The 12,412-nt window shown below is 40.3% G+C and overlaps 1 protein-coding gene across 3 annotated transcripts in view; it reads right to left on the bottom strand.

Moving 5' to 3' along the window:
• lrfn5a (leucine rich repeat and fibronectin type III domain containing 5a) overlaps positions 1-12,412 on the bottom strand; it is a 145,375-nt gene that overhangs the window by 69,659 nt on the left and 63,304 nt on the right. For 2 of the 3 annotated variants that reach the window (XM_061795649.1, XM_061795652.1), the window contains exon 2: positions 11,145-11,244. The exons of the other annotated variant lie outside the window; for it this stretch is intronic. The gene's annotated coding sequence lies outside the window, so the exon portion shown is untranslated. The remainder of the gene's footprint in view (positions 1-11,144; positions 11,245-12,412) is intronic. 3 annotated transcript variants of the gene reach the window in all.

Below are 12,412 nucleotides of genomic sequence, written 5' to 3'. Positions count from 1 at the left end.
GCACCCTAAGGGGCATGCTTTGTTAAATCAGTTCAAAAGGAATAAATTACAGCACTATATCAGAACAAACTGCAAGGTCTAGCAGTGTCCCCAGTTATATAGAATTCTATGCAGATTTGCTTAAATTACTTGTAAAAGCAGTATAAAGGGAACCACGAGTAGTTGTGGAAATTCAAACAATTGAATATCCAATACCCATAATTTACAGAGAATTGAGTACACATCTTCCTTAAGAAAATCGATCATCATCGTTCCACCAACTCCTTTTCACCCATTACAATGACCATTTGTAAGCAATAAAGAGGTAGCCTCAACTCACAAACATCACAGTCCACCTGTCTGACCACACCCAGCTATCATTAAGATGGGTTGATGAAGCTCATTGCAATTGATTATTTTTTTATGATTAGGGTTTGGTGCATTGATCTGTGTTTCTTTTGGAAAACCCACAACTTACTGCATAATCACGATTGTTGTTGAAAAGGCAGTCGTGTCAATAAATTAAGCCCTCGTTATTTGTTCATGTTTTAGAGTTTTTTCCTACATATTATTGTTCTTGTAAAATGTGGCACCCACATTATCTGTAAGATTTTGGGGTACATGTACATAATACGAGTAGAAGCTGAAGTAGTGAAAATGATCCATTCCAACTCTTTTTCAGTTCACTCTAGTGGGAGTTTATTGCACCACCTGGAGCCAAAACAGCTTTTTCCAATATTTCACCACATAGAAAGAAGTAATTGACTTGTTTAAATCAGATCATTTGTCTGGAGAAAAAAAAAAAAAAAGAAATAAAATAAAGTTTAAGGGCAGCGTATCAAAAGGATCCACTGTTTGTCTAATGTCTGTAAATGTTTTGTTTATCCTTCATCTGTCCAGACAACTAAACATTGTTGAATTAACCAAGCTGTAGGACAAAGGTCCTCAATAGATGGACACAGTCTGGATGCATTACTATTATATTATTTTGACAAATGCTTGTTTTGGATGTTTTATTATAGCTCGCAAAATCTTTTTTGGTAGTTTTCATGCTCTTTTTGGTAGTACATATATGTAGAGAATACACAATCCGATCATGCGAAAACCAGCTCAGCTTGACAAGAATCAGCTCATCAAATAATTTATTCAGGGCTTAGTGAGTTGAGTGAGTGGTGTGTGAGAGGGAAAAGCAGTGAGGATTAAGAATAAGCTAGTTCAGGGTTTTCCAAGAAGAAAATGGCAAAAATAGGAATTAAAACAGGAGTTGTTTGTAATGTTTATATCTTAAATTTTGTTTCACAAATGTAGTTTTTGACCCACCAACCCCCATTCTCCCACTTGACTATAATTATATCTATTATGCTATGACGCAGTTAAAATTCCGCTATGGTGACAGTGCACTGCAATCACTAGGTCACCTTATTATTCTACAGCAAGCCTGGCCAACCCACCACTTGAGAGCCGTATGTGACTCTTTGAGCGGTTGAGACTTTTAAATTCACACCGCATTCTTCTGTCTGTCGCCAGGCAACCCAAAAACACTCGGAATTGATTATACAATTTTCCAAATTGAAAACGCTCCATAAATACACCTCAATTGGAATAAACAAGTCAAATTTGAATGGAATTTCATTTGGTGTCACAGGGATGGAATATATCTTTTTCCAAACCGATCAGAAGTACATTTTCGTCATGTTTACCGTGAATCCGAATGTGTCAGGCTGTACTGTGTCTGCGCGTGCTCTGTCTTGACGTAAATATGCGGTTCCGTACATAGATATGGTGGCTTCTAACCAGTGTGTATTTGGCGGAAATCTTGTTTTTAACTCGTTTTTATCAAGCGGTTGTTTTATCCATCCATCCATTATCCTCACTCGGGTCGCGGGTGTGCTGGAGCCTATCCCAGCTATCTTCGGGCGAGAGGCGGGGTACACCCTGAAGTGGTCGCCAGCCAATCGCAGAGCACATAGAAACAAACAAGCATTCACACTCACATTCACACCTACGGGCAATTTAGAGTCTTCAATCAAGTAATTTTTTTTGTCACCATTATTTTAATGTGTGACATTCACAGTAAATCTGGCAGAGCAGTGGTCTATGTGTGTAAAAGAAAGTGAGAGAGTGAGTGGAAGAGATGGGGGGTAATTCATGTGTGCCCAGGGGTGTCGAACAGGGGGGAAAACTGGCACAATTGTCCTGGGGCCCTGGCTACCCAAAAAAAAGAAGGAAATCTCCTATTGTATGTGGCTCTTTGCAGTAACACAGTGAAAAGTTGTGGCTCTTTGCCTCTGACTGGTTGGCCAACACTGTTCTACAGGGTGAGGTAGAAACGACAGATGTTTTTGAATAACTCACAAAATAATAAATGGCACCCGCAAAGAAATTTTATTTACATCAATATCTTCGTATTGAAATAGCATTTGACACAATCAAGTGTGGAAAACAACATCCATCATGTGGTGTCTGTTTTCAGTGATGGATTTTTGAAGGCGTTGATGGTTCGTTGGCTTCCACTCTCTCCAACATTGCTCTGTTGATTTGTTCTTGTTTGATCAGTGTTACTGTGACCTCCGCGCATTAGATTGAGATGATGAATAACTTCTTTGTGCCTGAATTGTAATGAAGATACATGCTGATCTGATGCATGTGGTTTCAGCAGGACGAGGCAACGGCCCACACAGCCAGAGCGTCGATGGCCGTCTTCATGTCGGTGACCACCTCATGACACTCCTTGGCTCTCTCGGTCCCCTGATTTGTTCATATGTGATTATCTTTTGAACACAGTGATGTCAATAAAATTTCTTTGCAGCTACCATTTATTATTTTGTGTTTTTCAAAAACATCTGTCCTTTCTGTTCTACCCTTGTATTTATATATTTTTTACGCACCTAGTCATTGTCACTATTTTAATTCATTAGATACTTTGAGCTAAAGTATCAACATTTTGTTTCATAAGTGCACTGAATGTTTGTGTGTGTTTATTGAATGACAATAAAGCAAGTCAAAGTCTAAGTGTATGAACAAAGACAGCAACAATGGAAACTGCTCACATGAAAATATACTCTGTTAGTATATTAGTTAGTACTTTTCAAGTTTTTTATTATGTGTTGTTGTTAAAAAACACATCCAAGAAATATATTGTCCTTCCAGTTCAGTGAGAAAATCCGCAATAAATAATTGGTTTGTTCATTTATTGTGACTAATACAATAACTAACAATATCTAATACAATTTAAGAAAGAATGAATATTTTTAATTACCATTTTACATAGACTTTACATATATACACTTAAATTTTTTTTTTAATTCATCAATGAATGACCAGGCCATCTATCCATTTCAGAAAAATCTAATGTGGCCCCCCTAATGTGGAGGACTGAAGTTTACCCACGCTGCTGTAGAGCATAGCCACACCATAGCTATATTAATTACATTAATTCATATATGAATGTACTGTAGTGTATGTAACTTTTTTCCTCATCTGTTGCCTTACCCTTCAATTCATCTGTGGTCCCACTGCACCAGAGGCAAAGAAGTGGGAAAAGGTTAGCTTAGTGACCCAAGACTGCCTAACCTTCTGCTGGTCTCGACAGCCAAACTGCCTCAAGAGATCCAGACAGTGTGTCAACTGTGTGGGAAACTGTGTATGTGTGTGTGTGTGTGTGTGTGTGTGTGTGTGTGTGTGCAGACAAAAACACATTCACACGTAAACTCAAGCAAGTGAGAGGCAAAAGGTAGGTGAAGAAAAAGGAAAAATGGCATCCAATTGGAGATGAGAAAATTGAGTATAGGATATGAGTGAGATGAGTGAAAAGGAATACCACCATTTACCGGTAGTAACGGTCGAAGCAATAACAGATGCAAAAGAAAGAGATGTGGGAAAAAAAGAGGAAGTAGATGAAGTTTAAAACTAACTATTCTGCTTTTAGTGGAATTTGTGTCACGAGGGTGATGGCAAGGTCAGACACACCATTACTTCCACATCACATATTTTACCCGACCATTAATGATCATGGGATTGCAGGCGTTCCTTCATCTCTGTTTTTCATCTGTCCATCCAGACCACCCTTCATCAAAGCAAGAAGGGTATAAAAGGGATGTTTTATTTCGATCTAAATTTTCCACATACTCTCTGCCATCACAGTAGGTGGTAGTAAGATTAATGAACGCCACAACATGAACGCCTCATGATTATGATTGTGGTGGTGATGCTCACTGGAGTTTCTTTCAACTAATGACTAACTTTATGCAAACATTGGCATGTTTTTTATGGTAATAATATGCAATTGTATATCCATCCATTTTCTGTACCGTTTTACCCTCACTAGGGTCTAGGGCGTGCTGGAGCCTATCCCAGCTATCTTCGGGCGAGAGGCTGGGTACACCCTGAACTGGTCGCCAGACAATCGCAGGGCACATATAAACAAACAACCATTCACGCACACATTCACACCTAAGAAGAATTTAGAGTCTTCAATCAACCTACAATGCATGTTTTTGGGATGTGGGGGGAAACCAAAGTGCTCGGAGAAAATGCACGCAGGCACGGGGAGAACATGCAAACTCCACACAGGCGGGGCCAGGATTTGAACCCCGTTCCTCAAAACTATGAGGCAGATGTGCTAACCAGTCCTTCACCAGTCCGTCATGTAATTGTATATTTATTTCTTATTCCATCTTTTTCCCTATTCTGGGTCGTCATTTGGGATAAGGGTTTTGCCGTAGGTTTTATGGACCGATGCCCTTTCTCCAACCGACCCAATTTATCCAGGCTTGGAACTAACACTTAGTTGGCCTGGCTTGCCCCACAAGAGGCTAGGTAAGCTTAGGGCACCTGTTATTCCCAGTTGAGATCCCATCCAAGTACTAACCAGACCTAACACTGTTTCCGAGTTCAGACGAGATCGGGCATTCTCAGAGTAGTATGGCTGCATTTTTATAATAGTATCTTTTAATAACATAAAAATCTCCATAGGAAATTTCTATTTTCACTCCTGCAGAATATTTAGTTTTTATATGTAGCATGTGATCCATTTGGTGGGGGTTTTTTTCAAGCGTAAGGGGGCTGTCATCTTTTCAGTAACAAGTCAAACTTCTATATTTTTATTTGCATTGGCTATCACACCTGCTAACTTCCATTCCCCATCAGTGTCCTTAAGGCCTAATGAACTGTTACCCCAAATGTTAATCACAAAAACCTCTCCCAGCTAGGAAATCGAATCCCAGTCTCCCACATGGCAGGTGGAGATACCATTCACTGTACTAATAGGACTAAGGTCCGTTGTATCATTATAGTAGCAGAAGCCACTTCACATGGCAATGATAAGGATGGAGGATGCGAAAAAAAATCCTGCACACAACAAAACATAATAAATAATGCCATAGACAGAGAGGGAATTAAATTATTATCATGCAAACATAGTATGCTTTATTTTATGCACTTATCGTTTATTTGTTCAGCAATTTAACATAAACGTCTCACAGTATCACAAACACTAACCTTGTGCCTCATCGGTGGGTAGGTAAAGGAATCAACGTTTTATAGCATTTGGATCAATTCATTACTCTTTTTCTTGCCGTCTAGGTTTACTATCGTTTTCAAAATTCACCGGTGTCGTCTGAAGTTACTTTTCGTGCCAAAATGCTGAGTGCTGGTGCATACCCTTCAAAATAAATGACTACAAGCTTAAAACAGGAAGTTAAGTTAAAACTTGCACATATAAACAATTTGATGTGATAAAACTGTCCCAAATAACTATTTTATAACTATATTTAACTTTTCGCTGAAGCAGTAATTTATTGATATTAAGCCAATTGGGTTAGTTCCACAGACATTGCCTTTTAGTTCAATGGTTAGATATTGATACTGGTTATAAAGAACCTCGAGTCAAACGTTCATTTTAGTCTATGTTGCAGGCTGCTAAGAAAATGGATGTTCATAATTTGGACACCCTTTATTTAAGCTATGCAAACTTTTTTTGACCCAGCACCCTAATAGAATCGGTATCGGGAATCGTTGGAAACCAGAATCCAAATGAGGAACCAGAATCAGGACCGGAAGGAACCTCTAATTCAAACGACGCCAAACCCTAGTCATGAAACTGAAGCCTATCCCAGCTGACTTTGGTTGAGAGGCGTGGTAAACTAATTATCATTAGATCCAATTATCTACAAACAGGCGTGCGCATAACATTTTTGGATTGTTGTTTCCATGTTGTTAGTTGTCATTTTCTTGATTTTTTTTTTCTCTAACAGAGCCCAATGGTTGGACAAAAGAGAGTAATATTTTCCAACTACTCCCAAAGTACTGAAATTTAAATGTACAAACTAATGCTCATAAACATTGGAACAAAATAATCCTTGGCCCATGATTGAGCCACACTGGTGGTTAGGGATTCCTTGTCTTAAATCAGGTCCTTCACTGTAATGCGAGCACCCTAAAAAGCTGTTCTAACTGTAATGCAAGCACACTAAAAGGCTGTTCTAACAAGCAACAGTTGCAGGTGCACTGCTTTATGCTGTCTATCTACGTGTACTGTATGTTCCCATCTTCAGTTGGTAAACCAATGACCACAAAGCAACTATAAATACCCATTTTATGTTGAAGGTTTATAGGTTGAGTTTCCTCATCAGCTGTGTCAGCCTCTGAATGAACTCCAGAGCTCTAACAACTGTGCCACTTTTTATTTTCAATAAAAAGATAAAACACGGTCTGTTGTTTGATCTCTCCTTATTTGTGTCAGAATCTCTCTTGCAGTTCCCCTGAAGCAAGAAGATTACCTTGAAGAAAAAAAAAGCAAGAGTAAACATGCAATGCCTTCCACTTGGGCTTGTATTGTCAGCTCGTTCACAAGACAGTTTGACTGGCAGGCAGTGCAGGATGAACCAAGTGAACCAAAACGTCTTACACACATTGACACAGTACCAACACTTCTAAGCCTATTTTGTTGTGCAAATTGTTGGACCTAATCAGATTCTGCAATTGTACCCAAGTCGGCTATAATAATAATGCATGGTATTTAATGATCATAGCCAAATAATTGTTGTTCACGCTTTATGTTTGGCGCCACACGTAGCAAAAACAGAATGTTAGCATATGCTGAAATGCAGATCTGAGATAAAGGCATGCTGATATTGTACATATCAAAAAAAATTAAAGGACTGATAAAGATAAAGCACAAAGTTGATGTTAAATTGATTGCTCAGACCTAGGCTGTAGTGAAAGCTTAATGCATGTGCTTGATAATGCATATACAGGGATCTAATAAATATAGAGAGATCTGTATAGGTTTTTGCTGCAGGTTTCAGAGCAAGTGTATTATTAACCTACCCAATTAAATAACGCAAATATGATGATAGGGAATGTTTACACACCATTCCAATGACACATTTGGCAAAATGGTGGATGCTAACAAAGACTGATAAACATATCCCGTTTTGCTGATGCCAGTTTATTAGGTCTGTCATCATTTCCGAGTCTCACTGCCACTGAGGCTGATGCTACCTTAGGAAGAGTTGCCAGAGAGGAAGAGAAGCGTCTTGGATAATGTGCTACATTCCCATTATCAAAACCAGCAGCTTAATTTGCAAAGGTTGAACCAAGGCAACTGGACAGTTCTTGTTTGTTGACAACATTTCAACTTTAATCCAAAAGACTTCTTCAGTTTAATATCTTAGGTGTGGAGTCTCCCTATTTATGCCATTGTGGGTGTGTTCCTTGGGGGTAGTCAACAATAGGTTGTTGTTGTTGCCCCGGTGTGGTTAGTGAAACAGCCGTCAAGCATACTAATCTGTCGTTCATCTGTCGTTCTTGGTGCAAAACAGATGGTTAGGGCCACACTTCCCGTTGAATGAGGTGATCTTTGGAGGGAGAGATGTCAGGATGTTGTTATATATGCAGATGATAGGTGATATCTCAATACCTCCTCTGTTTAGAAACGGCTTATCTAGTTTGACATGGATGGCTTCTCTTACAACTCTTTCAAACCAGTGGTGCTCCCTTTCCAGAATTTGGACGTTGTAGTTCTTGAAGGAATGTCCGTTCTTTTTGAGACGCAAAGAGTTTAATTCTGGACCCAAAGAAGCCGGCCGTCGATACTGCGCCATGTGTCTGTTAAGCCGTTGCTTCGTCTCTCCAATGTAGAGGTCGTTGGACTCCTCACTGCATTGCACTGCATAAACAACAGTTTGCTTCTCTGGATTTTGTCCTTGGCGTGACCAGCACATCTTATCTTCTGTTTCTGACTTCAGGCTTGGGTTTAGTGGCGCGTCTACGTTTGGCGGTTTTGACAAAGGCCCACTTTTGATACCCACAGTTAGTAAGAGCCTCCCTGATATGAGTGCTCCTTCTGTCTTGCCTTGTCAGTGGTGGGAATGTTCTCTGCTCTGTCCTTGAGGGTTCTGATAACTCCTAGCTTGTGTTCCAGTGGGTGATGGGACTCAAACAGAAGGTACTGGTCTGTGTTGGTAGTTTTTCTATAGACCCGTAGACCAAATAGGGAGACTCCACCCCTAAAGGTTTAGAACCTAAGAAGCCTTTTGAATTCTAGGTGAAATGTCGTCAACAAACAAGAACAGACCAGTTGCCTTAATTCCACTTTTGTGGATTACATTGACCCGGATGACTGAGACTCTACACAGACAACCCTCCATCCATCCATCCATCCATTTTCTGTGCCGCTTCTCCTCACTCGGGTCGCGGGCATGCTGGAGTCTATCCTAGCTATCATCAGGCAGGAGGCGGGGTACACCCTGAACTGGTTGCCTGCCAATCGCAGGGCACATACAAACAAACAACCATTCGCTCTCACATTCACACCTACGGGCAAATTAAGGTCTCCAATTCATGCATGTTTTTGGGATGTGGGAGGAAACCGAAGTGCCCGGAGAAAACCCAGGCACGGGGAGAACATGCAAACTCCACAAAGGCGGGGCCGGGGATTGAACCCCGGTCCTCAGAACTGTGAGGCTGATGCTCTAACCAGTAGGCCCCACCGTGCCGCCTACACAGACAACCAGCATCTTAAAAACAACAGTCTACCGTCAATGCAGTAGTATATCACTTGCAAAGTTGTAGGAAAGTAATCTTTAGTTAACTTTCTCTGGTCCAAATCAATTCATGGTTTTAAACACTTTGAAAAAAATGGAATACTGTACACCAAATTTTGTCACAACAAACCACGTGAGCCAGCCATACTTGCTTCTCTTAATTGGTTGCAATACTACCACTAATCAATGTAGTAAAACAATTATTACTTTGGAAAACTCAGCTTGCACTGTTCTGTAAACGCAAAGTAGATGATGCTGTTGATGAACAAATTTTTTCTAACTATATTGTGTTATGGCAAAAATAGATTCAGATCCAATCATACACCATGATAATAAAATATGTTGTGCAGCTATAACAGTTGTAGAATGAGAGGGCTATAGAAGTGTGTGTGTGTGTGTGTGTGTGTGTGTGTGTGTGTGTGTGTGTGTGTGTGTGTGTGTGTGTGTGTGTGTGTCTGCCTGCTGTACTGTGTCATCTGCTCGAGGCTCTTCCCAACAATGTGTTGCAAACATATATGAGTAATACTATTGGAGATTTGTTGATAGGTTAGGGAGATTGCGATGAGGAGGGCATTATGTTATTATTGTTACAGACAGACAGGATTTTATTTCGCTTTAAACTGGTTCCCTATTTCTTCGTGGTAAAAATGCTTCATATATTACAGATTGAATGTGTATCACATGTAATATTGATTGCTAGACTTCTTTTTTCTTTATACACAGTCCAGGTCCCGTATCTCTTCCTCACCGTTTTCTCCTTTCCTCTTTCAAGTTTAGGAGCGTTCAGTATTCAACAATATCCGTGAGGGATGTATTGATGTTAGATCTAACAACCAGCTGAAGAAAGGAAGAGTAAAGCAGAATTTGGAAAGGAAAGAACAGCCAAATAAGCAACATACCTGTACAATGATAATTTCAGCTTGGAAAATATAGTAGAAGTATAAGATTTTATGGAATATGATCTGTGTCTAAGAAATGAGAAGGGGGTTCACGTTAAATAGTTGATTTGTTAACTGAACTAAAATACTATGTAAACTAACCATGAGTTCTATTGAATCTGGAATTGACAAAGTGGGCCAGCTCAAAGTGGGACAGCTCAATTTCCATAGCCAAGGCTAATTAAATAGCCGGGTTTCACTGTCAAATCCAAATTAGGCCACCTCTGTTACAATGGTGGATCCCCACTAAGGTATGACTGCCAAATGGGTTCATTCTCATTTCCATGGTAACTTCTAACTTTTCTCCATTCTTCACACAACTAGACTATAATATAGTTTTTAAGATTGCTTTTTCCCATTTATTTCTCTTAATGGTTGCATGCTGGTGATACGTTTAGTTTTTTTTTTTTCAAATAAGGATTACTTTTGAAAATGTCATATCGCCATTGATTGCTCAAGTTTCTTTTCCGCTGGCAAATGTGGTGGTTTGTTTGCAGTATCTTTGCCATGGTCATGAGAGTCTGAACCTTTTGTTCTAATATTGTAACGTCAAGGTGTTGGGGTAGATGGTCTAATTTCTTATGTAGTCCCTGAAGCTGGGTGGCACGATAGCCGACTGGTTAGCATATCTGCCTCACAGTTTTGAGGACTGGGTTCAAATCCCGGCCCCACCTGTGTGGAGTTTGTATGTTCTCCCCGTGCCTGCGTGGGTTTTCTCCGGGTACTCCGGTTTCCTCCCACATCCCAAAAACATGCATTGTAGGTTGATTGAAGACTCTAAATTGTGCGTAGGTGTGCATGTGAGTCTGAATGGTTGTTTATATAGGTTGTTTATATATACCCTGTGATTGACTGCCGACCAGTTCAGGGTGTCTCGCCCGAAGATAGCTGGGATAGGCTCCAGCACGCCCGTGAACCCAGTGAGGATAAGTGGAACAGAAAATGGATGGATGGATGCGTCCCTGAAGCTGAAGAATCACAAACCTCCAAGGACACCAACCTAAATAAGTTAAGTGAGTGTTGACAATTACTTAGCCAAAATACTTTCTCAGCTATGCCTACGGTGGCTTTGACTGCATACGTAAACCTTTGCATTCCTTTTCTTTAGGCAACATGACAAAGTTGACAAATAGTACTGAATTGTTTCTCAAGCAGGAGCAAAGAGAGAAAACATCCTTACCTTGACAGATGTGAAAGTCGACAATCTGCTTCAGGATTCACGTTACCGTAGATTGTCATTGAAAAGGCTTCTGATTAAAAAAAACTTACGTTTTTCTTCACTAGAAAATAGAGAGAAAAAAATAGGCAACTTAGAAGTCTGTAGCGCATCTAAAAGTTTTCTAGTGTTGTCAGCATCTTGATTGATTAGTTGGCTTTTGCATTGAATGGTTTTCTGGTGTTGTCAGCAGCTTGGTTGACTTTTAACTGAAAACTAAAGAGCAACCACTGTGCATCAATGAGCAAGTGAAAGTTGAGAGCAAATGTCTTGAAACCTGGCCCACCCACACAAAACATGGTGCAGCTGCTGGATTTCAATAACTGGAACACTGTTGGCCATTGATCTGAAGCTATCCTTCCTTCCATTTTTCTATCCACCATTTGACCTTTCAGTTACCCCAGCATCTCCATCCTCTGCTTCTTTATATCCCATTTTCCGACTTGGCTTTCCTCTCCCTGTTTGCCCTCTCTATACCTCAAATTGGTCACTACGTATCCCCTCTTCCCTTTCAGCTTTCCTCTTTCAAAGCACAGAGGAGACAGTTGAAACAAAGAACGCTTCTATGCTAGCTGAGTCAGCAGGGTGAAGGGAAGGATGGGTCAAAAATGAGGAAAAAGAAAAGAATGAGGGCAAAGCATAAGGAGGCTGAGCAAGATGGGACTTAAAGGGGTCAAAAGGGGAGCAAAGGAACAAGGAGCATCAGGATTACAACGGTGATAGGGACAGTCAGCGGAATTGGAAACAGAAGTTTTTTGTTTTTTAGATAAGAGGACAGCTGGATTTAACAGGACAAAGATTGCTCACAAGGTCTAGAATGTTCATTTTGTGTTCTTCCTCCCTTCCTTATAAGCCCTTTTAAAGGATGCTGCCTCTGTATGTGTGAACATGGATGGTATTCACCACAGACTGTACAGTACATATACAGCAGGCATGGGAAACTGGTGCCCCCTGCCCTCACTTATAAGGAAGCCAGCTCCTAATATCTACAAGATCTATTGACAGATAATTTGAAGTGCATGATGACTTATTGAAATTGGCGTCTTCAATACCCCACTAATATTGTTGAAAGAAAAATGATGTGGTATTATCTGTTCATTCAAGTTTACTAATGAATACAGGCATTGTGTACTTGTAAATGCAGATTGATGCGGTGGAGACTTGGCATTGAGTTGGAACTTCGCCGTGGTGGCTTTGCGTCGTAGTGGGTTGGGACGGGGTTCGCATGTGCG

The sequence above is a fragment of the Phyllopteryx taeniolatus genome, chromosome 13 (assembly GCF_024500385.1).
Source record: "Phyllopteryx taeniolatus isolate TA_2022b chromosome 13, UOR_Ptae_1.2, whole genome shotgun sequence".
Taxonomy (NCBI): domain Eukaryota; kingdom Metazoa; phylum Chordata; class Actinopteri; order Syngnathiformes; family Syngnathidae; genus Phyllopteryx; species Phyllopteryx taeniolatus.
This window is presented reverse-complemented; position numbering and strand designations above follow the sequence as displayed.